The 26878-nt window shown below is 44.4% G+C and overlaps 1 long non-coding RNA gene across 1 annotated transcript; it reads right to left on the reverse strand.

Moving 5' to 3' along the window:
• Positions 1-453: 453 nt before the first annotated feature.
• On the reverse strand, positions 454-25980 carry LOC134402264 (uncharacterized). The gene is made up of 2 exons (XR_010025701.1): positions 25908-25980; positions 454-524 (listed from the first exon to the last, which is right to left on the reverse strand). It is a non-coding gene; the product is annotated as an uncharacterized LOC134402264 (long non-coding RNA).
• Between the last annotated feature and the right edge of the window lie 898 nt (positions 25981-26878).

Here is a 26878-nt window from a genome sequence, read left to right on the forward strand (position 1 = left end):
CAACTATACGATTCTATGCATCTCAGCTTTTATCAGATCCACACAGTCCTTAACAAACCCAAGGATTATAGGGTTATAGAACCTCTTTCAACCTGAGAGCTGAATTCCATTTCGGAGACGTTTTCTGCAGCCACATTCCAGTGGTGACCAGAGGCGAAGGCAAAAGAGGCAAAGCCACCACCACACCAAATTCCAAAAATGCCATCATATTTTAAGTTGCAGTAACAGCTTTAAGCTAACTAACAATACAATCCTATAAATATTTGGCAACAAAGAAGAGGGCCTTTTCAGTGGTGCCCCCCCAATTATGGAATGATCTCCCCAATGAGGCTCGCCTGGCGCCAACATTGTTATCTTTTCGGCGCCAGGTTAAGACCTTTCTCTTCTGCCAGGCAGTTAACAACATGTGCTGAGTTTGTTTGTTTCTTACCCCAGAATAGCTGTTTATACAAGGATACTGTTGTTTTCATGCTTTTTATGTTTTTAAATTTTGTATATTTGTTTTTAATGTTTACTGTTTTTAACTTTTGTAAACCGCCCAGAGAGCTTCAGCTACGGGGCGGTATATAAATTCAATTAATAAATAAATATTTAGTCCTACAACTCCCAGCATCCCCCAGCCAGCTGTACTAGAGTAACAAGATACAAAAGAGGGCAGGGCTCCTGCAGCTGTAACTGTTGTGATGAAGCCGGGATTTCACCTGGTGCTGCATGCATACAAATGACACCTGCTGAAATGCCTCTTTCAATACAACTGTTAAACATACAGGAGCCCTGTCCTCCTTTCCATATGGTCAACCTAACCCTAACCCTGGCTAGCCTTTCGCTGCAGCAATTGCTACCCACTGGGATCCCCTAACAAGGGGGATCCCCTTTCCTTAGCAGCACCCAGGAGAAAATTGACATGATCACAGCTGGGCCTCAGTCTGTGTGGCGAATGTCTTATAAGGGCCGCCCCCGCCCCCACCCCACCCCCAAGTGCATTTATTTTAGTAAGTGGGATGAGTCAGGCTTTTCATTTCTGAAACTCAGAGACGGGCAGAGTCAGAGCTTGCCAAACATGGCTTTATGATGCAATGAGTGTGACAAAAGAGAGGTGGCCCGCGTTACAGGGAACTCCGTGGCTTTGCAGCCTGCATGCCACATGATTTCAAGGGCCAGGGTCACGAGAGCAGGCCTTTCCTGGATGGCAAAACACCCGTCCTGTCTGTCGCGCTGTCCTGCCTTACAATACCCTGATTGGCAATTCTGTTCCGTCTCCTCCTAAAGCTGCTGAATAGATTGTGGCGATGTCAGCAGCTTCCTTGGTTGATGTGTCCAAACTCTCTTGAGCACAGCACTGAGCACGTGAATGGCCTTTTGGCATGCTTGTTTTTCGTTTCCTAAAGTGTAGGGCAGGGGTGTTGAACCTCTTTCTGCCCGAGGACCGGATTCCATTTCTCAGACACAGGGGGAGGGGGCATTCCAATGGTGGGCGGGGCCAAATGCAAAGGGGGCAGGGCCGAAATACCAGCATATTTTAGCTTAACACTGTTAAGGGCAGTAGCGAAGCCTTAGGGGGGCATTTCTACCTTGTAGAATGGGGGGGATATGCACAAAAGTCGGGAAACCACCCAGTGATTGGTGGGCAGGGCCAGAGGAAAGGGCGGGGCTTTCTGGGGAACACCCAGATGGTCAGATTTGCTCCCCAGGTCTGAGACTCTGTACCTTTGCTGTAGGGTGTGAGCCAGACTGGGCCCACACTATATAGGAATTTAACCCTTTGTCCCTGCCATTGTTACAGTCAGGACCTGGGGAGGCTCTGCTGCAGCACCTATTTGGCCCGAGATCAAAGCAGACATTGCTAGTCTTTTTAAGGGAGCTTTCTCCTATTCACATCTTTCCAGATGTTTTAGACTACAACTCCCACCAGCCCCACCCAGTATGGCCAATGTTCAGGGATGCTAGGAATTGTAGTTCAAAACATCTGGAGGGCACCAGGCTGGGAAAAGCGGGATTTAGAATATTCCACAGTCATTGAATTATAATTACACCTCTTCCCTTACAAGGTGACATCTCTGAAGTCACCCCATCTAGAATTAATTATGAGGGCACAATCCTGTGGATGTTTAGACAGGAAAAAGGTCCTACAATTCCCAGTATTCCCAGCCAGCATGGTGGGAATTGTAGGACTCTTTTTTGCCTAAACATGCGTAGGATTGTGCCCTGACTGAGTTAATAGGAGCTCTACTCCCAAGTAAATATACATATAATCGCAGTTGGGCAGACCAATCTAATGAGGGTGAGTGAGGGAAAATTCCTGGCAGAGCAACCACCAAATTCAAAGCCCTCCCAGGGAGAATAAGATTGCGGCCTTTGTCTGAAATGCATTGCTACATTTGAAGGTGGTTTACAAAATAAACTTTTGTTCGTGTACTGCTTGATTCTAGACATTTTTATGCAGAAGTCTCACTGAACAGAATAGGGCTTATTCCCACCTAAGTGAGCATAGGATTTAAGCCATTGTAAACTGCCCAGAGAGCTTTGGCTATGGGGCGGTATATAAATGTAATAAAATAAATAAATAACTAAATAAGCATCAAGAAAACATGCAAACCAGGTGGCGACCAGCTTGTCTTGAGAGAGAATGACAGAGCAATTCTTCATAACACATGAGTGTGCGTGCGCACGCATGTGCACTGCTGAACAATGACTTAAGAACATAAGAAGAGCCCTGCTGGATCAGACCAAGGATCCATCTAGTCCAGCACACTGTTCACACAGTGGCCAACCAGCCATCGGCCAGGGATGACCAAACAGGACATGGTGCAACAGCAGCCGCCCACCCACCCCATGTTGCCCAGCAACTGATGCACACAAGCTTATTGCTTCGACTACTGGAGATAGCACACAACCATCAGGGCTTTGCCTCCAGGAATTTATCCAACCCCCTTTTGAAGCCATCCAGATTTCTGCAGACTTCTGCTTTTCCCGCACCCTAAACCGCCTGCTTTGAGTAAGCATACCATGGCCCAGTTCCCCAGATTCTGATGCCACAGTTTGCATAATATGCAAATATCTGCTAAGTATGTATACTGCAGATGCTGTATTAGCATGCCAAACATACATCATTTCCAGGGGGCACTTGATGCATCTACCAAGCAAGAAAAAGGGCTAATACCCAATTGCAAGTTTGGATTTGTTCACTTTGCAAAACAGGCTACAGAACAGCATCCTCCCAACTAAACCTGCATTGAATTCGTTTCCAAAAATTCACCAGTGCGAAGATGGCATCAGTCTGGCTCTCTTCACTGTGATCCTGGAAAACTGACTTGCAACAACCACTGATCTTTGAGGATTGGGGTGATAGCGGCAGGGCTTTCCCCCTAGTGCCAAATAATTCAGAGACTAACAGCCATAACGGCAGTCTGATGCTATCATCAGGGGAGTGTTATTTTGAGCATATAAAAGGGTGCGACTGAATATATGAACTTTGAGCAGTGGCGTCACAGCGGAAGCAAACTTGCTGCATTTTGTTCATACTTACCTACGTGATACTTACCATATTCTTGCTAAGATCAAGCTCAGGGGAAACTGTTTTCTGCATGTTTGCGGTGTATAAAACTGTGCTTGTCAGTGATTGGCTGTAGAGGTCGTACCCTCCCACTTCCCCACCTACTTTAGAGTAGTTTTTCAATTCCTTTAAAATAGGCCAGGCAATTCTGTGGCCCCTCCATGACAGTGGATCAATGATACCATCGGATCTCTGACGTTGCACCACCATCCCTCCATTGATGATGGTGTATTTTGGGATACACCTCTGTTTCTGGAACACAGGATTACGCCTTTATTTTTGTCTTTAAGGTGCTATGCAAACATACCTTTAAAAAGTTGCAAGTGCTTTAAAACATAAAAAGGCAGGGGGATCAGGGAGTGGATGTACAAGATAGACGATGTAACCAGCATTTGATCTGTGCCCATCTGTCAAAAGAATTGCGAAGGTGCGGGAAGGGAAGTTGGGCTTGCTTCATGAGAGGAAAAACAACTATCGTGTACTGGTAAATGTTGAAGTGCATGTGCTCATCATGACAGACCCAGTAGCCCCGCCCCCAATGTAGGGCTAAAAATGCAGGCAGCGGCATTGATACATACAGGTGAAGACCTTTTTATTCTCCCAGTATTTTAACAGTCTATAAATAAATTTTAACTTGGTGTTTTAAATTTGTAATTTTGCATTGCTGCTGTTTTTATCTGGTTGAGCTTTTATATTGTATTTTATAGTATGGTTTTATACTGTTGTTTTATACTTTGAATGTTTTTAATTTTTGTGAACTGCCCAGAGAGCTCCGGCTATTGGGCGGTATAGAAATGTAATAAATAAATAAATACCAAAAGAACAGCAGAGCTTTCAGCCACCATACTGGGAAGATCTCCTGCAGATTTTCTTCTTTAACCATGGATCTCCCTCTGTGTCCCTAAAGAGGGAGGTCTACAGCAGTCCATGGCCCCTCAGACGTCCCGCAAGGGGGCATAGAGTTGCTTCCCTAAATGTTGTACCAATTTACGTGACAGAGAAATTAATTCTAAAGCACCTATGTTTTTACACAACACTCATCTCTGTTGTAGAGGCAACACCTTCCTCTTCTTACTTACACAGCAGGGTCATTCCATCCCCAGTTAGCCCTTGGCCATTGCGGGCTTTATATTTAACATGAATAACAGCATTAAAAGGGCCTTCTTTTTTTTAGTCAAGCCAAAACACATTTCGAATCAATTAATCTACCGGGTTAATGGACCCCACATGATGTCAGCCATATAAATAAATTGTTTCACAGTCAGCATAGCAGCAAATGGATAGAAGACTGAGAAATACAGATGCTGCAAAAATGGGATCAACATGCATTCATGAGAAACATGTGGCCTTCCCCAACCTGCTGCCCTCCAGATATTTTGGGACCTCAATTCCTATCAGCCTCAGCCAGGAATCCTGGGAGATGTAGTCCAACACATCTGGAAGGCATCAGGTTGGGGAAGACAAGTTCCAAATCTGATTTATCCACCTCTTTTTAAGCAGTTTATTTATTTATTAAATTTATATACCGCCCCATAGCCGAAGCTCTCTGGGCAGTTTACAAAAGTTTAAAACAGTGAACATTAAAAAAAGTGTACAAAGTTTAAAACCATCATATATATATATATATATATATATATATATATATATGTTTGCAAAATAAGAGAGAGGCTGAAGCTGTTCTTGCCTTGCATATTATTCAAATTACCAAATTACCAATGTGCCAGTAAAACTGGCCCCTGGAAGCAGACTTTGCATTAATCGATGGGTGTAACAAACGGGAATTGGGATCTTTCCACACATTTTCTCAAAGTCTGCTTGATTGTTTTTTGTTTGTTTGTTGCTGGCTTCCAAGGCCTTTCATTTCAGGAAAAGAGCAAGAGAGGAAAAACCTGTCGCTTCTGTCCGCTCAAATAACCTTCAAAGTGTTGCTATGGACTTTTTGTCTTGTAGAGTCTCTAGAGAGAGGCTAAAAAAAAAAGGGCAAAGAGAAGTATGAACTTCCCCTGCTGGGTTCAATGGTGAGATCACATTTGATGACTGTGACCATTTCAAAGTGAAAATTCTTAACCATTTCACCTAGCACAGCAGAAATAACACCCAGGTGCCCCCACCTCCCGCCGTTCCATGAGTTTGGCCTACACGTTTATTCCCTGGCGTTATTCTTAGCATCAGTTTTGTGCCTTTCTGCACACAGGCAATTTTATCTGATTTAAGGCATGTGGGTAAAAACAACCACCACCACCCCGAACAATAAACATTAACAGATCTGAGACCAGGCCTACTCCTCCTCCATAAGTTCTGTCTCTTTCCCCATCAGATTGCACATTTGGTGCCATAGTGTAGGGTGACCATATGGAAAGGATGACACGGCTCCTGTATCTTTAACAGTTGCATAGAAAAGGGAACTTCAGCAGGTGACATTTGTATGCATGCAGCACCTGATGAAATGCCCTCTTCATCACAAACAGCTAAAGCTGCAGGAGCCCTGCCCTATTTTGTATCTGGTCAAGATGCCAGGGCTCCTGTGGCTTTAACTGTTTGTGATGAAGAGGGAATTTCACCAGGTGCTGCATGCATACAAATGACATCTACTGAATTAATTATTATTACATTATTATTATTTATTACATTTGTATACCGCCCCATTGCTGAAGCTCTCTGGGGAGTTTACATAAAGATTCTATCCAACTGTTAAAGATACAGGAGCCCTGTCCTCCTTTTCATATGGTCATCCTACTGTTAGCCCTCAAACCTGAAGGCTGGACAGGCCACTCTCTAACACTACCACAGTGTTTAAAGCTGGCACAAGACATTTTGCTATCTGAGGCAAAGGACAAATGGCACCCTCTCCCATGTCCGTATACTGAAGCCGACTGGACTGGCAGCTGAATCTTACTCCAAGACTTCCAATGGGATAGTGTCCTCCACCACACCTGAGGCAGAAGAATAGTTTAGGGGCCTGGGGCCAGTTATGGGGCCTACACAGTTCTGCCCTCCAACAGAGGGGAACAACCAGAGAATTCATGAAGAACAGCTGGCAGGCTGCCAACGCTGCCCTGTCCCCTAGCATTTGCCACCTGAGCTGATTACTTCGCTCTACCTAATGGTAGGGCTGGCTCTGACAGTATTGCCTGCAACTGTTGCCTGCTCTAACACAGCCTTCCCCAACCTGCTCTTCTGGGAGTTGTAGTCAACACACATCTGGAGGGCACGGGTTGAGAAAGGCTGGCCTGTCATCTGCCACAAAATGGAATCACACAATACCGGGGTGGGGGGAATAGCGGGTGTGACGGTGAAATCAGGCTGGAATGCTCCCCTTCCCCTGCATTAAAAAAAATAAAATGCACCCCCCCCCCCAAAAAAAACCCTTTCAAGCAGAAAATCAGAGCAGCAAACACCTGGGTAAACAACACAACTCATCTTTCTTTGCGGGGAGGGTTGCATGTTTTTCTTTTCTGTTTTAACGTAGAAGTACATTAAAAAATAAGACCTTTTGCCCCTACTTGCTGTCTACCTTCTCTTCCTGCTTTATGAGTATACTCAGCAGCCAGAGTTAGGCAGCCAGTGCTTTTAATCACACAGCGCACTAACCCCTTAACTAGTCCTGTGTCTCTTGCCTGCCAAGAACACCTGGCATTGGTATTCAGCAGAAATTATGCAAAGCGGGGACATTAACATACATTCCCTTGCTTCTAAGGTTCAAGTGTGTGTGTTTCTTTTTGGCAAGGATTGCAGTAAGAGAGGAAAACATGAGGAGAGTCGCGGGTGGGGTGGGGACTGGGTTTAAATTGCCAGTGGGGTTGTGGGAGGGCAATAACAAGCTGCACAAGACATCAGACTAGGGGGAGCTTGTTCAGAAGAGGAGCAAATGGATTTCAGTAGGGCTGGAGACATGATTCCTAGGGAGGCTGATCGGTTCACTCCTCCTCACAGTCAGGATTAGATTGCAGAAAATCAGAGCACTTTAAAAGCATTTGCCATGGGTGCTTTTATTCATCCTACCTAATAACTGTAGCATGCACTCTCTCACCTTTTCTTCCTTTGAGCAGTGGGAAATGTGCCTTTGGCATGCACGCATGCAGAGTACATGGGTTCAGTCAATTATTTTGACTGAGTTGCAAAACTAGTCAGTTGACTGGAAATAATATGAAGAATAATCATAGAATCTTAGAATAGTAGCATTGGAAGGGGCCTATAAGGCCAACAAGTCCAACCCCCTGCTGAATGCAGGAATCCACCTTAAAGCATACCTGAAAGATGTCCAGCTGCATCTTGAAGGCCTCAAGTGTGGGAGAGTCCACAACCTCCCCAGGTAATTGGTTCCATTGTCATATTGTTGCACCCAATGGTGCTCCTGCATCCATTTCCACCCCTCTCCACTAGAAGCCTTTCCTGGCTACATCTGATTTCTGAGCATTCGCTACACTACCCATATCAGCCTTCCTCAACCTGGTGTCCTCCAGATTTGCCCTACAGCTTCCAGCCTTCCTGACCATTGACTATACAGGCCAGGGCTGATGGGAGTTGAAATTCAAAACATCTGGAGGGCCTGGACACCAGATTAGGGAAGAACATCATACAAGTTTCCATACTTTTTCTCAGTCAGAGACAGGATCTTTGAATTTTTATTTAATTTTTTTTAAGGGGGAACCCAAAGCTCAGTTCTTTGCAAAGGCATCCATATTGGGGCTTTGGTAGTAGCTGCACATTCATTGGGTTGAATTCCACTCATGGAGGATTTTTCCATCCAGTTTTAGGGCATCTCTCCCTTCCCTGGCAACACAGCCTACGCCATTCAACAGGGTACCCCAATAGTTTGTGTAGCATTTGTGGGGCTGAGTGGGTGGGTTGAAGCACTGCCATGGAAAGGATTTTGCTCTGCCAGCCCAGTTGCATGTACCTAACTCTGGATCCTGCCCACTGAAACCTAATCAATTGATTCATTTGTTAGAAAGGCAGATAATTGGTTGACAGCCCCACTTCTAACCCAAACATATGTATACATGGACAAATATCACCAATAAACAAATGGTATCACAGGGCAGCATGGAACGATTTATTTGCTACCATTTTGTTACTTGGGAAACCTGATAATCTGAATGCTGCCATTCCTGTCTTGTAATGGAAACAACATCTCCTGGAACTGTGGCGTCTTACATAACGATTCCTAAGTAAACTTTCAGGTGTGTTTTTGGAAAGCTGTGCCATCCCTGGTCAGGTTGACCTGAGTGGAGCTGCTCCCCATGTGCTGAGGGAGCCATTCATAAAGTACAATCCAAGAATAAAGAGATGTCATTCTTCATGGCCCATAGCTCACCCAAGCCCTTTTTGGATCACTCCCAGGACAGCAGAATCGGTGTCGGTTGTGAGAGCAATTAAACTTGGTGGAGCTGCTAGAGTATATCAATCACAATACTTCCAAAACTCTGAGAATGCCCTGAAAAGATTATGTTCTCAGGACAATAAAGGAAATATTATGGTTGCAAACTTATGCACACTTACCTGGGAGTAAGGCCCAGTGAACTCAGTGGGTCTTACTTTGGAGTAGACATGCCTAGGATTGTGCTGTACATCGGAATACAAGAATGTCAGACGTGTCAAACAGAATACCGTTCCTGGGCAGTTCTTCAAACTGCAGGTGGGAGAATAAGTAAAACAACTCCTCTCCCAGTTTTAATATGGTTTGTTTACTTGCTGAATGGCTTTTGAAGGCTGGTGGTTCCTAGGTATTGTATTTGTGGAATGTTCCACCTGCTTGTGTGGGGACTGAAAGAAACAGTTAGCCAGCGAATGCGAAAAGAAATGGTGCAGCTCATTAGCAGGAAGCAGCCTGAGGCGGCTGTATATTTGGGACAGGAGGATGACAGGAGCTGCATTAAGGTTCAGCACTGCCTATCTGACAGCCTGCCTGATTCCCTTGTGTTCACAGCATATATTTGTACACCCACAGATATTTAAACCTCTAGTACTCTCTCCTTACCCACAGTACTGGCAAGGTGCCTTCAATGGACCCCCGCCCTCACTGCTGTTGTGACCAGGTGCTCTGTCGCCTCTTCCTTGTCATTGCTACCACTTGCTTGCTTGGCCTGCAGAGCGCCAGAGAGCAAGCAGGCCGGGGCACCTATTGTTTCTCCTTGTCCCCACCACCACTGTTGTTTAGGCCAGAGCAAGAGGCAAAAGGAGGAGCAATTCTAGGAGGCTCTTGGCAGTGGGTCCCTACTGGTGGTCCCTCAGAAGTCTTTCCACTTAGGGAAAAGAGCATGAAGGGCTCGTCCACATGGGCATTTTGCCCCTGGATTGCTTCGGAGTGGCGGCAGGTGATGTACATGACACAGCCGCCACTCTGAAGCAATCCAGGGGCAAAGCCCCGAAGCTCCGCACTAAAGAAGTCAGGGACTTACCCCGACTTTTTTAGATTGGCGCAAGGCTCCACACCTCTGCGGAGCCTTGTTTAGAAAAAATAAATAAAATTTAAAGGGGGTGGTGGAAATCCCACCAGGGAAGGACCACCCCATTCCTCCCCCCTTGTCCCCCTGTTAGCTGTAAATGCGATCCTTCGCATTTACAGCTAAAGAAACAAAACAACACGTCAGCCCCATTTTCCCCTTAAAACCCCACTAACGAGAGAAGAGGAGGCGTGGATGCTCCCAGGCGCCCCCGGACCAGCTTCATGGGTGCTTGAGTGGGCGGGCGCGGCAGTGGCAGCACTGGAAAGCCCTCAACTGCACTCCTTCCCATGTAGACGCTGGGAAGGAGCGTCAATGCAGCTGTGTCCTGGCTCCAACCACCAGGCACAGCATTACCGAAGTCATATAGACGGGAGCAAAGAGGTAGCACTGCAATGTGTGCATGTCCAACACTTTCCCTTCTCTCTCCATGCCAGCTCTGCCTCCGAGGAGATCCACTGGGTCTCAAAGGCTTCTTTGGTCAGGTAGAAGAACACAGGTGACTGTCACATTTGACTAGATTTGGGCCATTGGCCAGCCAGTGACTCACCATGTCCTATATGAAATGCTGTTAATACTCTTTCTAATCATAACAAATTCTGACGTTCCAGGGTTTTTCTATTTCCCATTGGGATGTCTTTGAGGTGTGTGTGTGTGTGTGTGTGTGTGTGTGTGTGTGTGTGTGTGTGAGTTCCTTTTCTGACTCACACACAGTAATAAGAAAATCAGGAGATGCTGTCTGATTGATGAGCAGGGCTGAGAACTGGAGCCAAGCTCTCTGTGTGTGTGTTGATGGGAGAAGCAGAAGGAAAGAGGTAATCACTACCATGTGTGAAAAGGAGGCTGAGCTCCTGAAAGGCGGGGCAATGCAGAAAGCAATGAGCAAGTTGGCAGGGACTGGATTGCTCTGGTTTGGGGCAGGACGGATTGTGCAAAGTCAGCTGTTTGGGGCTTTGTGTTTAATTTAACTGATGATTGTATTGAGTGATAACAGCCATGGCCCTTCATCTCACTAGGTACCTTTAGAAAGAACCCACTGTGGGGGCGGGGGGAGCTAGAGTGCTTTTAATATTAAAAAGAAAAAGGAAGTTCCCTTGCACATACCAAATGAAGGTGTCAGGGAGAAGAGTTCTAAGTTAACCTTTTCCCTGTGCTAATTTTGTAGAAGTAGATTCACAAACACACATGAAACAAGGAAGCATTCCATATGCAGTCTTCACCTCTGTAGCCTGAAGTGGAAGAGTCCATAAACAATTTTATCGCCTCCTCTGCAGTTTGTGTGAAGTAGGCCTCTATGGTACTAAGGCTGCAATCCTAACAGGCCTTTGGGGGGGGGGGATGGAGGGCAATTTGCCCCAAACCCCACAGTGGGGAGCCCTTGACAAGCATTGTGTATAGGTGTGTGTATATGACAGCCCCACCTGAAAATCCCATTGCCCTGGGTCCCCAGATTCCTCTGGGTGGCCCTCATCCTATATTTACTTTCCTTGGAGTTAGCCCTGTTGAACTCAATGGGAGTAAATCAACATGTTATAACTAGTGCTGTCCGCTTATGAAAGATTGTTTAGTTGGTTAACCATCTGCCTCTTAGTTGATACATTTAGTCATTATATTTCAATAAATCTGCATACTGCCAAAACTTTGATATAGGTAGGTGCCTTTTAGAAGACTTTGAAGGAATTGTGAGGTAACTTACAATCTAAGAAACAAAAACCTCCACTCATTGTTAGAAGGAACCACTGCTTTCACGTTTTCTTTTTCATTTGATATTACAGTAATATGTCAGGAACCAAAATTGTTCCAACTCTCTTCCAATTGTACCTTTTTCAATCATAATCGCAACAACTTAAATTTGCTGCCACATAGCAGCACATAGCAGCTCATATTTGCTCAGAAGTAAGCCCCTAAGTAATCCTAAACAGGCTAAATTAGGTTTGCACTGAATAGATTTAGTTAACTCACCTTTTGTTATTATATATTTTTAAAAAATCAATTCAGTGATACACATTATCATCTGTACTGTTCATTTCTTCCAGTCCTCATACAAAGGAAGCGGCCTCAGCCTGCTTCGCTCTTCAGCCATCTTCTCCACAAAGGGAAGACAAGGAGTGAAGCAATTGAGCGACAATTCCTTTGCTTTCTTACCCCTCTGGATGGGTCGGCCGCATGGGTCAGATTTGGCATGTGGGTTGCAGGTTCCCCATCCCTTACTTTCTGTCTACCAACTGCTCTTGAACCATCCATCCATATCTACTTCTTAGTTACATGAGAGAACTTTTCAAAGGCAGTTGTAGTCCCCTATCTCTTGTCCTGAAGTTTATAAAGGGAGTACACACTGACCCTGTTCGTGAACCATTCCTAAACATGCTCACTAACCATTTGCTGCAAAAAGGTTAGCGGCCTAACCGTGGCTTAGTGTGTTGTCTGAACAGGCCTCTTTCAGTTCTGATACTTAAATTTGTCAGTTTTATCACCCCTTCTAAGTCCCTGAGTTCTTGCAGCATTTGAAGCTTTACTGGAATGCCTGGAATTCCCTCATCTCGCTTCTCTAATAGTGAATGTTAGTTCCATGACTGAGTTTCTTTCCATTGCTGGCCCCTGATTTCTGTCACTTTTGCTAGCTGCCTAATTTTTTGAGTAGATGTCATTGCTGTCTTTTAGTTTGTTTGTTTCAAATTTTATTATGCTGTTTTTATTGTGTAGTTTCCTTTTCTCTGTTAAGGGCCTTCAGCTGAAATGTGTTCTATATTAATATAGAACACAACATAACTCCTGATCTGGAAGGAAGGAGCAGTGACTCATACAGAGATGCAACAATGATTCCTCCTTTGAAGTCAGACAATTCTGTTGTATCAAGAGTAGTTAAATGAACCAATCACAATCAATGGAGCAAGGCAGGAGAATTAGCCAACCTCAGAAGAGGCTGATTGGAAGGAGAGCAAGAAAGAACAGCTGATCATGCAGAGATACAATGGAAAGCCTCTTTTGTGACGGGTACTTTGTGCTTTTCAGCACACAGTTTTGGATTTACTGAGTTAAGAGTGCCATCCTCATTGCAGAAAATCCAAAGCAGGGTAAATGTTAATTCCTCAAAAGCAGAATTTGGGGCTCCAGTATTTTCCTGAGCTTGGTAGTTCAGGATTGTTCCAACCATTTGCTTATGAACAAGAATTTGGTGTCCACTCAAAACCACAAGGAGCTGGCATCCAAGCAAGCAAAGCCCTTTCTCACATACTTATGAGAGTTCAAGATCTGGCTCTTAAATTCTTCAGATTGCTCCAGAAAATACCACTCCCACCCTTCCCTCCCTCCCTCCCTCCCTCATTCCCTCTGATCCCTGGTTCGCTGCTCTTCTTGACCCGCTGCAATGCAGGGTCATGTTTCAGGGCTGAAGTAGTAAACATGTTTGGCTCTGTGTGCAATCCTTCATCAGAGGAGCTCAGCCAAGGAGATCTTGGCACCTATCTTTTGCGTTGTGTTCTGCCAGAATCTGATGTCAGCATTGCCAAGTGCCTGTTCTTACAACCAGGCCAATCAGATGCCTTCATTAAACTCTCCCAGATCCACAGCAGCATGAAAACAACCTTGTGTGTGGCTCCTGGCTCCTTTCCCAGTGCTGAGCTGGCTAAATAGAACTTTCTCAATACAAAGAACTGTTGGTGGCTCCTAGAAAAGCCACATTCTTTCTGGGAACGGAGCTTCTTCTTTTCCAATATTAGTCCTTTGGTGGTACAAACAGGTTGATACAAACAGCAACTTTTCTCCCAAGAACTTTATCCAGAGTGCTTCAGTTCCCAACCATCTAGGTTATCCCTTCAGATAATGAGGTGGTAAAGTCTTATGGTGATAGAATGGACTGTACCACTTCAGGCTATAAATAGAGTTGGGTTCAGATAGGGTGACCATATGAAAAGGAGGACAGGGCTCCTGTATCTTTAACAGTTGTATTGAAAAGGAAATTTCAGCACTTGTCATTTGTATATATGGAGAACCTGGTGAAATTCCCTCTTCATCACAACAGTTAAAGCTGCAGGAGCTATACTAGAGTGACCAGTTTTAAAAGAGGGCAGGACACCTGCAGCTTTAACTATTGTGATGAAGAGAGAATTTCCCCAGGTTCCCCATATATACAAATGACACCTGCTGAAATTTCCTTTTCAGTACAACTGTTAAAGATACAGGAGCCCTGTCCTCCTTTTCATATGGTCACCCTAGGTTCAGATTTTGTATTGTCGGGGGAATCTCTCTGCCACAAGTGGGTGGAGGGCAGGCAGGGGTCACTGCCCCATTTGCTCCAAATACAGAGCCACCACCCCTGTCTGATTGGCCATTGTGAGGAACAGGATGCTGGACTAGAAGCCTTTGGTCTGGTTTAGCCAGGCTCTTCTTTTGAAGTTATTATAAAGACACACTAAAATTATTTTGAATTTCTCTGCTTTTCTTTTTCTTTCACCCTCCATGGTGCTTTTTTACTAGACGGAGAGGTGCTGAGGTGGAAGCCTGTCTAGATATTCCACTGTGCAGTTTGAAAGCCTCTATACTAGCCTTCCCCTATCTTGTGCTCTCCAAATGTGTTGTACTACAATTCCCATCATGTTGAGCCAGCAAGAGCCATGCTGGCTGGGGATTATGAGACTTGTAGTCCAACACATCCGGTTGGTGAAGGCTTTTTTATACTCACGTGTGGGAGACAGCTAGCTAAGGATTATTTAGTGGTGTGAGAATTCTTTCTAGTTCACTATATGTTTCAAAGCCTTGGAGTTAAAAGCAGGCTCTGGGGCTAAGCCCCACCAATTCCGATCTGAAATTAAATGCCGCCATTACACATAGCAAGCCATCAACAAGGCACATCAGTGCGCTGCTAAATGGAGAAGGCATTAAAATGCAGCAAGCTTCGTGTCATATTTGTGATCTGTGCCAGCCTGCTCCTCCTCTTCCTCCTCCTCTCCATTCATTCTTGGTGCCGACTTGGCCGATGGAACAGAGTTTGTGAGTTGTTTATGCTGTGTTTGTGCTCCCTCGTTTCCACCAGCCCAGCCCGCCCGCCCGCTTGCTCGCTGGTGGTGGCAATTTTTAGCTTGTGAGAGGAATCTGACCTTCGTGTGGCTTAGGCACGATGGAAAATGAATAGGAAGGGGGAGTGGGGAGGCGGCTGTGTGTGTGTGTGTGTGTAATTTAAAAGCAGGCCAGGTTTGAGCCTACATAGCCTCTGCAGCATCTCATTGTTTTAAGAGATCGTGCATATATATATATATATATATATATATATATATATATATACACACACACACACACACACACACACACACACACAGAGAGACAGACAGACAGACAGACAGACAGACAAACAGCATGTTCCAGGCTATCAGCTGCTAGCAGCAAATTCCTATTTCTAGCTGAACAGAAAGTTTTCGGTGGACTTCCCCCCCCCTTTCATGGGAGGACCTATGGAGGCAGGCTTGAAGGTGGTACTTATGTAACAGTGGCACTAGGAAGGGAAGACAGTGTTGGCATTAGATTTCGGAGGCCCCCGGGGAAAGACACCCTCAATGGGGGGCCCTCCCTCAGTGGGTCTACCTTCACTGCCATTGTAACTAGCAGTCCCATGGCTTCTCTTTCTCCCCCTTCTCCTCCTGTTTCTCATCATTGCTATCATTTACTTACTGGAGAGGCGGAGAGCAAGTAGGTTGAGGCATCTACTGCTCCTCCTTCTCACTGTCGTTGTTGTCCGGGCGAAGGCGAGAGCAGGTGAATAAGCAGGCTGCAGGGGTGAATAGCAGGAACAACTTGGGGCTGGTCTTGTCAGGGGTCCCTGCTGGGGCATGAGCCTTTGGCAGGTGCCCGACTATGCCTGCCTGTGATGCTGGCCCTGGCAGCAGACCAAGGGCATGTCTACACCAGCCATTTATCCCGGGATCATTCCTGTGCATCCAAATGACACATGGTGGGATCCCAGGAGCAGGCAGGGACAATCCCTCCCTTTTCCTGGGATAATCCTTAGGTGTAGAAAGGGCCCAAGAAGAGAATAGTGTTTCTTTTAGGCAGTATCTAAATCTTATGTACACAAGGCACCAGGAGCCCCAATTGTCCCAGCTTATTTACACCACTGGACTTAGCCAATTCCACTAATGGGGAAGGCTCTGTTGTAATCATCTATTTTTTATTATTATTATTTGTATCCCCATCCTTCCTCTAAGGAGCCCAAGTGGTGTACATGTCTCTCCCCATTCCTTCTATCCTCACAACAACCCTGTGAGGTAGGCTGAGAGAATGTGTCTGGCCCCTGACCTGGTGTGCTTCATGGCTATGCAGGGACTTGAACCTGGGTTTCCTCAGTCCCAGCCTTTTGCTTCCTTTATGAGGTGGGGAGAAGAATGAGTTCCTAGTTTCCTGGAGAGTTGATTCAAGTCAAAGAGTTCAGAGACTGAAGAAGTCAAGCAAATGAGGATTTAGGTAAGCAAAACCTTTAGGGTCAGCAAAATATATAGCGGTTGCTTTAAGTGGGACATGTGGAGGCCAGGAGGAGCAGCAATTCTCAACCATGATTCCTTAATACATTCCTTGGAGCCAAAACCTGTGGGTCTAATACCTTCCACAGTGCACTGTTTCTCACAATTCTTCTTCTTCTGCCATTTACCCCATAGCCAGAAGATTCCTAAGTAAAAAATTATTATTATTACTGTTGTTGTTTGTTATCAAGGGTGTTTGTTTGTTATCATTGTGTTGCAAATAAAAATATTTTAAAAGGGCTGGGACCCTTGGGCTTTTACAAAATGTTTGAATGTGCCAGGTACTTCCACATGATCTTGGTACTTGATGGTACATCTCAATGAGCATACATTAAACTTTGTAACCGATTCTGGATAGGCTTGCATAGGCTTTGCCTTGCAGAATATGATATCCTTTGTTCCGGAATACCTAAGTGATACAATTCTGCCTTCCCTTCTCTGTTGTTCATAAAGCCTTCAAAACACACTTGAGATAGTTGTTTCCCTGAAGGCGTTCTGACTCAAGGTTGTCAAGATCTTGATTCACCATCATTATCGGAATGGACATCCGCTGTTCAACAGACTCTGCCAAGTTGATGCAACACCTTTTTGACACTTTGATTGTGTGACCTTTAAAATTTCATCTCTAATTCCAGTTTATCATCTAGAAGGGTGTTAGTTATTGAGTGTGTGTGTGTGTGTGTGTGTGTGTGTTTCTTTTTATATACTAGAGAGAGTGTCATGTTTTCCAGCATATAACTTATTATTTTGGTTATTTAAAATATACAAATAAATAAAATAAAACTTCGATTTAACAATACTTTGCTTGGCCCTTTGTTCATTTCAGCACTTGCTTGCCACCCACATAGTTGGAAATATGCTATAATATACTGTTTGATCATTGGAAAACTACTTGTAAGCAACATGCAAACAAAAGTGTTCTACATGTGAAGAAAGGGGAGAGAAGGGGGTAGCAGTTAGCTGAGGAAAGCCCCAAGCGCAGGGTAAATGGCTGGCCACCCTTTGTTGTTGTTTATTCGTTCAGTCGCTTCCGACTCTTTGTGACTTCATGGACCAGCCCACGCCAGAGCTTTCTGTTGGCCGTCGCCACCCCTAGCTCCCCCAAGGTCAAGTCTGTCACCTCCAGAATATCATCCATCCATCCATCTCACCCTTGGTCGGCCCCTCTTCCTTTTGCCTTCCACTTTCCCTAGCATCAGCCTCTTCTCCAGGGTATCCTGTCTTCTCATTATGTGGCCAAAGTACTCCAGTTTTGCCTTTAATACCATTCCCTCAAGTGAGCAGTCTGGCTTTATTTCCTGGAGTATGGACTGGTTTGATCTTCTTGCAGTCCAAGGCACTCTCAGAATTTTCCTCCAACACCACAGTTCAAAAGCATCTATCTTCCTTCGCTCAGCTTTCCTTATGGTCCAGCTCTCACAGCCACAGGTTACAAACCCTTGCCTTGCTTGTAAATGACAATACATCACACAAGAGCTGTCCTGAATATGATAGTCTTGTGGAATCATCCAGGACATTCTCTGAACCATAACACTTACATATATACACATCAGACTAGTAGTCTAGAAGGAAAAATATGCCTCATTGCAGAATTATTGAAAGAACTATGCAGTTGATTTGATCAGAAACTACCTTTAGATACATAATTTCCATGGTGTAAATCACTAAGAATAGTGTGGGAAAGTAAACTTCTTTCTGGGGAATAAAATTCCACTGAAATCAACAGGACTTGTGGCAAACAAAAATTAGGATTGGCTAGCAGTTTTTCAAGGAGACTAATGAAAGAAATCCAAAGAGGCTGACTGCCCATTCTGCTGAAGCGAGGAGTCTCTAAAACCTGTGTGGTCAGACATGCCAAGGGAATAGGATATCCTAGAAATTAAAAGATGGCTAGAAGTGTGGACTTGGAAGGAAGGTTTGCAGATCAACTGGTGATCTTAGAATATGGAGGCAGAGGTCTGTCAGAGCAGTTTGCTGTACACTAAACTTTCTGGACTCTGGAAACAAAAAGTCTTGTGTCGGACCTAAACACATTTAAGGTACAAGAAAATCCATGATTCTAAGGCAGGATCTACCCTACTGCTGTATAACGGTATTGAAGTGCACTGACAACTGTTGCGGCCCATGACAAATTCCATATATCATTTTCAAACCACTTTCATAGTGTTAAATCCTTCTTGGTGTAGATCTGTCCTCTATGCTAATTAAGCCAGTCACTTTATTCTCTACATTTTAGAGTGGCTGTTTTTTCTTCTGTGGAGATAATCTTAGGGACGGTTCTCACATGCACGTACATCTCACTTGATTTCTTATAGAGCCCCCCTGAATGTGTGAATGGACTCCATTGAGATGCATTATGTTTGAGATTAAATGATCTGATCTGAAAATTCTGCCTGTGGTCTATTTCACACATGCACATGCAATCCTTTGATGACTGCAATGTCCTGTGAATGACCCACTGCTGATCTAATACAACTAACAGAATTTTGATATGCTCTCTAACACAAGTGTTGTCAGGGAACCAGTTCACATATATAGCTGAAGGTCACAAATGTACAATAAACTGTTGTAGTGAAATCAAGTAGTGTATATGCATGGGTTAATGAGCTCTCTGTTTAGAAGCAGAGGTGTACACTGTCATTTCAGAACTGTGATTCAAGTACCTTTTGGGGGCTACAAATACTTGGACTGAGAAGTTGGTATGTATAGAAGTATATATAGAGGTATAGAAGTTGGTATATTATCTTCCTGATTTCTGTACTCCTGGCAAAATACTCCCACCCAAAGATTATCTCCATCAAACAAAAAGAAGCAGGCATAAGGGTATTGAGTGATGGGCTTGCTCATTTCAGCATTCTTGGGTTCTACCAGATGAGGATTTTATTATGAAATCACCCTGTCTCTTTCACAGGATTTTACAGGGGGTCCAGATGATGACATCTTAAGTTTGTAGCCCTCCTGTGTTTTCCCACTTTTCTTCTGTCTTTTTCCTTACCAGAAAAAAGACCCATTAAGGAGGAAAATATGCAGAATGTCTCTTGACAGGTAGTGCTAGGGACCCTTCATCTGGAAACATCCATGATATTATACCTGATTTCCCTACATGTAAGTTATCTCTGAGTACAAAATGAAAAGTCATGTCTAAAGTGGCCCTCTGACCTAGGCATTCTTACTTTTGGACCATGACTTGATCTTTATTCCTCAGCCTTATCTCTGCTCTCATTTCAGCAGAGAACATTTGAAAAAATGTCAGCACAATTTAAACTGTCAGCATAGATCTCAGCAACTGACACTGTTTGACCAAGGAGGAAACTTTAACATGACAAGAGGGAGTTTAGGTTTTGGCGGGGTTTTTTTGTTTTTTTTTAAGGCCAAAGTAATTCTTATCAAGAGCGAGATACAAGATCTTTTATCTGGCTGTGAAAAGGATTGTTGACAAAGGACAAGCTGTGTAAGCGACACTGTTGACATGGTATCAAGGCCCAGGAGCAATCTTCTTCCCTCAAACAATGAAAGGTGATAAAACTATGTAGCCTTTAGGAGCCTAAAGTGACATGCTCTAATGCTTTAGTATGTTTGAAATGGATGTTAAAACAAAGGAACTAGGAGCTACTTAACCATTATCTCCACAATAATTTAGAAAATTAAAGTTAAAAGTATTTTTAAAAGATGGCTTCATGAAGAAGAAGCTGTTGATAGGCTGGGTGATTTAGCTTGTTGATAAGCTAAGCGCTGGGTGGACTTGGACAAGAAAAGCAGTTAATAAATAAATAAATAAAATTATCAGTGCTATAAAATTATTTTTATTTATTTGTTATTACACTTATATACTAACTTTTCCCCTCCACGGGAGCCTACGGTGGCTCACCTGTTCTGCCTCCTCACCATTTATTCTCACAACAACGCTGTTAGGTAGGTTGGGGTGAGAGTCAGTGACGGGCCTAAAGTCATCCAGTGAGCTTCATGAGCATGTATGTGGTGACTAGAACCTGGATCTCTTGAGCCCCAGCCCCAGCCCAACACTGTTACCACTACGCCACACTGTCTCCATGAAACTGATGGAAAGCTCCATCACACCGGGGGTTAACACACTCCCTACCTTCGCTTCTCCGCCCGTGTTTTCCTTCCTCAGTTCCTTCCTCTTTTCAAAGAGGAAGTACCCAATGAGCATGAGGCCAATTGAGTCCGCTGTTCTAATGGCGCTGCTTCTCATGCGCACAGCAGGAGAGAGCAGCGATTCCAAGTTAAAAAAAAACATCGGACTTAACCAGGGGGGTGGGTTGTTGCAAGAGGAAGGCCAGAAGGGGTGGAAGGGGCGTGGGAGGCAGATGATGTCATGTGAGGGGCCTGAGTAAACTCTGTGAATGCCAAGTAATGAGTGTGCAATAAAACACTCATCTGATGGAGCTTAAAATAAAGGGCAACCATTGTCAATTTCATGAGAGGGCAAAGGATATGAGACAGCAAAAGAAACTTGCATTGGTGAAATTGACACGGATTCTCCCTGTCAATTTCACTGGAGGCTGGTGCTGGAAATCTGCATTGGCAAAATTGACAAGGAATACGCAGCACATTTTTCTGACCAAAGGTGATGTTAAAATCAATGATGTCACCAAGGTTAATATTTTCTGGCTCTGAAATACAAATGTTAGGAGCTTACAATGCTCCACTTAAACATAAGGTGAGCGTTACAACCTCAAAAATTCTTCGCCAGCTTAGATTTTAATGCAAGCAGAAAAGAAGTCGAACCCTTCCTTCCACCCATCCATCCACTGTCCTTGCCCCATTTACTGTCCTTGCTACTCTGGTGGTAGTGGATGGGAAGGAATCATCTGTCAGTTAGGGTGACCATATGAAAAGGAGGACCGGGCTCCTGTATCTTTAACAATTGCATAGAAAAGGGAGTTTCAGCAGGTGTCATTTGTATATATGGAGAACCTGGTGAAATTTCCTCTTTATCACAACAGTTAAAGCTGCAGGAGCTATATTAGAGTGACCAGATTCAAAAGAGGGTAAGGCACCTGCAGCTTTAACTGTTGTGATGAAGAGGAAATTTCACCAGGTTCCCCATATATGCAACTGACACCTGCTGAAATTCCCTTTTCTATGCAACTGTTAAAGATACAGGAGCCCTGTCCTCCTTTTCATATGGTCACCCTACTGTCAGTAGCACTGGGAGAACTACATCCCCCCAGGAATGCCAATGCCTGACTCACAGCTATAGCAGCGTACCAGGCACAAGACAGACAGAGAGAGAAACCAGGTAAACAGGAGGGCTAGAAGGCAAAGAGGAAGCTTGGAGGTTCTCAAGAAGAGCTTGAAGCTGAAAGTACTTAATGTACAGATTTTATTCAGGTTGCATAATCTAGCTTTTCTTGGAGCAGAATTTGTTTTTTCTTGGTTTAGATTTTAATTTTTGTTGAGGGATAGTGGTGACATAGAATATACACAATGCCATGATCATGTTTACCAATTGTGTGAGATTGTCGTGACAATGGATGGGGCGACTCACCTTAAACCTAACAATAGGGCCAGCTATCCATTGATAATACTAATATATATATTTTTAAAAAATCCTGAGTGTACACATCACCTTTTGACCTTTTAAACAAACCATATCAGTTTGTTTTTATACTGCCTAGGTTTAACTTGCAGCAATAAACTTCTTAATTTCCAACCAGCTATCTGTGGCTGGTCAGCTAATATCTTTTGTCAGCAAAGCAATCTCTGTGTATGAACATTTCAATGGAATTTGCAGAAAAGATCCATAGGAGCCAGTGCATGAGGGAACTTATTCATTCATTCATTCTTTCATTTGTACATACCATGCACAAATAAATATTGTTAATGAAGGACGACCAATGCAGAATATTTAATCATTGTACTTATATATTATTTTTATTCATGCTTCTCATACTATATGTCTAGTAATCCTTATACATTGTTTTTGTGCTTTTAATTGTGTTTTAATATATTGATTTTATTATTGTTTAATCAAGTTTTATTTAAGATTGTAAGTCCCTTTGAATGCCATTTTTGAGGTAGAAAGGCGGGGTACAAATCAAATAAACAGATAAATTATTGCAGCTGAATAAGCAAGGCCAGTATTATATTATTATATCCCCATATATCCAGAGGGTGAGCTGAATAAATTCATGACTGCAGTGGAGGGATATAAACTTGGTCTTTCTTCTTCACAGCTTGGTCTCTTAACCAATGCGCTGCTCTGTCATTTGAGCAGTGCTGATCACAAAGCATATTAGCAGGGAAGCGTCTGAACGGTGTGCTGCTAAAGCCCCAGTTCAATACATGTCTGAGCCACAAACTCACTGGGTGGCCTTTGGCGAGTCGCCATTTCCTTAGCCTCAGGCACCACAGCAGTAACATGAAGATACAGAGTGAATGCAGGTGACCAGTGGTAAGATACCACTTGACAACTTAACTTGCCTGCCAACACTGGCCTGACTGAAAGGATTACGGATCTGGTGTACATGAAGTGCAGAGCCAGTGCCAGGCGTCAGCATCATTGGGCATCCGCTGAGCCCCACAGCCCAGCAGGGGGCCCACGGTCAGCCCCCAGAGCCTCCTGGACCTGCTCCTTTGCGTGCCGCCATTGCTCCTAGTTCGCCTGCAGGGAGCAGCAAAAGCAGCAAGGAGAAGGCGTTGCAGCCTTGATGTTCCCTTCTGGGCAGTGGTATGAGCTGGGCCCATGTGGCAGTCCTATACACCAGCCTTAACCAACCTGGTGCCCTCCAGATGTGTTGGACTACAACTCCTAGCATCCCCCAGCAAATACTTCCGGAAGGCACCAGGCTAGGGAGGGTGGGCCTAGTGCCTAAAACAAAGGCAAGATTGAGCTCAGAAGACACGTCCTCTGAACCCAATTTATCATCCTTCCCTGGATGAGCTCCCTTAAGCAGCAAAGGGATCTGTCCCCTTAAAGCAAGGCTCGGAACCTCAGTCCCAGGGGGCAAACCTGGCCCTATGCAGTTCCATAGATGGCCACCCCCTCTTCCCCTAGCTCCACAGCCTTTCTCTCCAACCATTGATCAACTTTTTTGCAGTTCTTTCCCAATTCTAAAAAACCTGAAATGTGTTGCCTAAGGCCTAGGGCATGTCTACACCCCAGTGTTCCGGGAGGGAGTGGGGAGGATCTCATGATATGCTGATCGCAAGATCCTCCCCCTGTGTTCACATGCAGCATGCGATGTCCAGGGAGGAAAGAGGATGTCGCGCCCGCCATTTTATTTTTTTAAAAGGAGCTGGAACGCACCTGCGCTTCAGTGCAAAAGTAAGTTGTTTTTAAAAATCCCTGACCTCGCTCCCTCCCCACCCTCGATGGGCATGGAGTGCTTGAATAACTCCGTGCCCTGTGCCTGGTTCCCAGCTCCTCACATTTACTCGGGAGGAGCTGGGATGAAACCGGGATGGTCAGCCACACCTCCCGTGGTCTTGAGACGATCCCGAGACTGCAGGAAAAACCAAGAAAAAAGGGTATGGCAATATCCTGGGAAAATGGAGGGATTATCCCTTCCTTTTCCCGGGATCACCTGTGTGTCATGTGGACACACTGGGATGATCCTGGGACAATCCCCGGGATATTGCCTGGTGTAGACATGCCCCTAGTCACTGGCACAAAGAGCTTTAAGCTACAATAGCATTGTATTTTTTGTTACACACCTCGATCAAAATGGAGAGGTGGGTAAGGAATAAAATTATTATTATTATTATTATTATTATTATTATTATTATTATTATTATTATTGGCCCAGCCTTTTTTGCCTTTTGCCCCCCTTCCTTTGCCTTTTGCCCCACCCACCACTGGAATGCAGACCCCCCCCCCCCAAGAGCATCTTTGTAATTGAATTCAGCCCTTTGGCTGAAAGAGGTCTGCCTCTTCCCTTACAACTTAAACGATGGGGTGGGGTGTATGGAGTGGTTTCAAAGGACTCACTTTTTCTGAAGCCAAATCCCACATTTGTCACAGTGAAGAAGAAGAAAATGGACACTTATGCATGCAATATAATTAACATCAGTTTGCTTTTTGTTGACTCGGTTTGTTTTCTTTAAGTTCTATTATTGTATCAGTCACACACTTTTCAGACTTTCCCCCCCACAACCATGAGGACTAGTTATGCACTATTTTTAGATTTAAAAAAGACACACACACACACACACACACGCACACGCACAGAAACACTGAGCGTCTCAGGAAGCCACATTCTGCACCAGATTTAGCACAGCACAGGATGTAGATGAACATGCAAATGCAGACAGCCCTGTTCACAGGTAGTTGCACATAATATAATGAACGTTCTCACCCATCCACACCCTGCTGTGGCAGCCTGAGCTAATGAGTCAGTGCTCCATCTCAAGTGCATAGGGTTGAGCAAAAAGGTCCTTCTGCAACAGATATGCCACAACAGCTGTAATAGTGTTGACGGCCAGAAATAATCCTAGCCTGCGCTCTTTCCTATGGCAGCCCTTTTATGGGGCATTTGAATTTTATAAGCCATTGCAGCTATGGAAGCCCATGCAAACAAACTGATCATACGCAAGCTGCCTTAGACCAGGTTGGATTATTTGTCCATCTAGCCCTGAATCGTCAACTCTAATTAGCTGTAGCTCCTGAGTGTCCCAGGCAGAGGCCTACTCAATCCTTTAAGTCTTAGGGTGACCATATGGAAAGGAGGACAGGGCTGCTTTAACAGTTGTATAGAAAAGGGGAATTTCAGCCAGTGACATTTGTATGCATACAGCACCTGGTGAAATCCCCTTCACCACAACAGTTAAAGCTGCAGGTGCCCTGCCGTCTTTTGTATTTGCAATGTGCTCTACGTGGGGCTGCCATTGAAGATGGTTCGGAAGCTGCAGCTTGTGCAAAACGCAGTGGCCAGATTGATAACCGGAACCAGAAGGTTCGAACATAGACCGATTCTGCGCCTCTAGCACTGGCCGCCTAGACATTTCCGAGCCCAATTCAAGGTGCTGGTTTTAATCTATAATGCCTTACACGGCTTGGGGCCACAATACCTGATGGAATGCCTCTCCCGACATGAACCTACCCATACAATACACTCAACATCCAAGGTCCTCCTCTGAGTACTTACTCCGAGGGAAGCTCAGAGGATGACAATAAGGGAGAAGGCTCTCTCAGTGGTGGCCGCCCAATTATGGAATGATCTCCCCAGTGCGGTTCAGCTGGCACCAGCATTGTTATCTTTTTGGTGCCAAGTCAAGACTTTTCTCTTCTCCCAGGCAGTTAACAACATAATGCGGAGTTGTTGTTTTTTAACTGACCCCAGAATAGTTGTTTTAAATGGATATTGTTGTTTTTATGCTTTTGATGGTTTAATTATTGTTTTTGTATATTTGTTTTTAATGTTCACTGTTTTTAACTTTTGTAAACCTCCCAGAGAGCTTCGGCTATGGGGCGGTATATAAATGAAATAAATAAATAAATAAATAAATAAATAAATAAATAAATTGTTGTGACAAAGAGGGAATTTCACCAGATTCTACATGCATTCAAATGACACCTGCTGAAATTCCCTTTTCTGTACAATTGTTAAAGATACAGGAGCCTTTTCCTCCTCTTCATATGATCACCCTGTTTAAGTGGAGATGCCACAAATTGAACCTGGGACCCTTGGCATGCAAAGCATGTGTTTTACCACTGTGCTGTGGCCCTTCCCCTCTGGGAAGCATCAGGGATTTCCTGGCTGTTCCAGAACTCAGTCCCCTGAGGCTGTTTTCAATGCCAGGGCTTCAAACTACAATATATGAAGCAAATGATTAAAAGGTCCACTGGGAATGTGAGTTGGGGGTGGGGGCAGGCTGTTGTAACAGAGGTAAGAGCTCTGAGCCAGACTTGAATCGTAGCACCTCCATATTTTAGAAATTAACTACCAAGCTCTTTTTGTCCTTAGAATCAACATGAAACAGCTTTCCCCAACTTAGTGCTTTCCAGATGGGTTGTGTTATGATCTCAATTCTCCCTGGCAATCATGGCCAGTTGCCTTCCAGGTGTTTTAGACTACAACTCCCATTGTCCCCAATCAACATGGTCATTTGCTTTTGTGTTAGACTACATTTCCCATTGTCCCCAACAAGCACATTGATTCGCCCTCCAGGTGTGTTAGGCTACAATCCCCATCATCCGCAATCAGATTGGGGGTGACGGGAGTTCTAGTCCAACATAACTAGAGGGCTTCCACTTGGGGAACTCTGGATTAATAGAGCTCACACCAATTATTCAAATAAGGCTTCCTTCCGATACAAGGTTTGTGAGTGGCCTTTGGAGTGCTTTTCGTCAAGGTGTACATTTTCAGTTTTATAAAGCATAGGGTTAAGGAAAAGACCGCAGAAGA

The sequence above is a fragment of the Elgaria multicarinata genome, chromosome 8, assembly GCF_023053635.1.
Source record: "Elgaria multicarinata webbii isolate HBS135686 ecotype San Diego chromosome 8, rElgMul1.1.pri, whole genome shotgun sequence".
NCBI lineage: Eukaryota > Metazoa > Chordata > Lepidosauria > Squamata > Anguidae > Elgaria > Elgaria multicarinata.